The sequence below is a fragment of the Egretta garzetta genome, unplaced genomic scaffold, assembly GCF_000687185.1.
Source record: "Egretta garzetta isolate BGI_Z169 unplaced genomic scaffold, ASM68718v1 scaffold706, whole genome shotgun sequence".
NCBI classification, from domain to species: domain Eukaryota; kingdom Metazoa; phylum Chordata; class Aves; order Pelecaniformes; family Ardeidae; genus Egretta; species Egretta garzetta.
In genome coordinates this window covers 142570-144779 of record NW_009260015.1, presented here as the reverse complement: position 1 = coordinate 144779, position 2210 = coordinate 142570, and positions in this window count along the sequence as shown.

The following is a 2210-nucleotide window of genomic DNA, read 5'->3' as shown; positions in this document are numbered from 1 at the left end:
CTGAAGTGATCTTTAGTGCTATATTTTTAAAAGGAAATTGGTGAATTGAGATGGAACATGCCAAGGCTGGCGACGGAGCAATAGTCAGAACACAGTGATAAGGAGAAACTGGACAGGAGCATCAGTTCTGTGTGCAGAGGGAGGAGGATGGATCTTGCAAATGCTATGCAGGTAATGTTTTCAGGCTTTGAATTGTGTCACTTCTCTAGTTCCCTCGCATCTGCCTGAATGACAAGTAATGCTGCAGTTAAGGGTACGATAGCAGAAAAGGGTGTTTTTTAGAAATGGAGAGAAGCATTTAGGATGGGAAGTTGTGTTTGGTCGATGCTGAACTTAAGCTGATGGCTAAACACCCACGTGGAGGTCTTGGATCTGTTGAGATCCTAATTTGGTCAGAAAAACATAGTAATGCATGAAGGGAAAAGAATCTGAGTTGTCAACCTAAAGTTTGTAGAAAAGTTGATTTCCCCCCTCCCCCCCCTCCTAAATTGGCTTATCTATAGGTGAGGTATATAGAAGAGAAAGACGGGGGGAAAAGACTCCCTTGGAGTCCCTGAAGAAAGTGGAAAGGGGAATGACCATCTTCTAGAAAGATAGTGCGGGACAGTAGAAAGGAAAGCAAAAGACGAGTACAGGTAGCAGCTGTGCAGAGTCTGAGAATGAGCTTGGAATTCGATGCTTTTGCTAGTCTTTCACTCCTGGTGTTCAGCAACAATGAAACAAGAGTTTGTATTGCCACGGTGTTTTTATCTGTTTTGCATTTATGAATCCCTTGATGTTCCTCTCAGCTCATCTCTGCTATTTTTAATGGGATTTATTCATATTCCAGCATTGAGATTCATATACTGTAACATCACTTGTTGTTCTGGTTTCATTGATAGGAAAATATTTTGCCTTGCAGGTACTAATTTTTCAAATACAGCTGTAGCTCATACAGTTCTCTTCGTGTCATGTTTCTCCTAGTCTGTTAACTGATAATACTTCACCAGTGTGTATTTTTTCACTCGTTCTCTTGTTTGTTTCCAGTTTCTGAATTTGACAATACTCTGTTCTCTTCCTATGATTAGCTATTTTGTGTTTGGCATTGATTGACTTCCATGTGGTTTTGGTGTCCTGGTCTCCTGTTTACTTAATGTCCAGTGTGGTAGCATTAACTTGCAATCTTGACATCTTCAAAACCCGCTTTATAGTAAGAAGCTAATTAATAGTTCTGTCTTGTTCTAAATAAAGTTTGTTCTTCTGTAAGCACCATTTCAAAGTATTTCATTTGTGCTCTGCCATGCCCTAATGAATACTCAAACCCGTTGCTTTTATTGCATTCTCTCCTGTCACGATCCAATGTGATAGTTATTGCTTTGCCTTGTATGTGTTTCTCTCATCCATGAACATTACTAAGGTTGCCTACTTCGTGTTTTTCACCTGCTTGCTCTAAACTTGCTAGTCATAACTTCACAAATTGGTTGTGTGATAGCAGAGATTGGGAAGCAGGAAGATAGTAAAATTCTAGAGATTCTCAATAATGGTTGGAAATTTAGGGAAAGGGAAATAATGAACAATTGGAAAGGTTCTCGGGCTGTAGGATGTTAAAAACATATTTGTAGTGGTAGCAGGAGGAAACAGGTGAGCCTAGAAAGGGGATGAATAGAAGGTAGAACTAAGAATTGATCAAGATGACAATGCAGAGTTCCTTGGCTAGGGAAAATGATGCTTTTTGTACAAATTAGAACTGTCCTTGCTGACAAACAGACTCAGGAGGCTAACTGGCTTGCTGCAGAGAAATATGTATATGTAAATGTATGTAATGTGTGGAAATACATTTAATAGGTAGAAATACACAAGTCTGAGCAATACAATGAGAAACAACTTGAATATTTAATAACCATGGGAATTTATTATTTTTAAGGAAGTCTTTAAGGGGGCTGTGAAATGCTTATTAAAAAGACAGCCTTTGATGGACTATAAGAAAAAAAAACAAAATTGCTAATTGAATCCTTGCCTTTTTTCCTCCCATGCTTTTTCTTCTCTGCTCGGGGTAATGAGCCCAGGTATTGTAGGTGCTCTCCTGCCTCAGTCAGTCAGAGGTAAGTGCTGAAGCTTTAGGATGGGAACTCCCTATTTATTTGGCCACTTGGTGCCTGAGCCTGCTTCCTTCTTCCCAGTCTTGGGAAGTGTCATCTTGTGGGAGAGAAGTGAGTGGGAAGAACGATTTC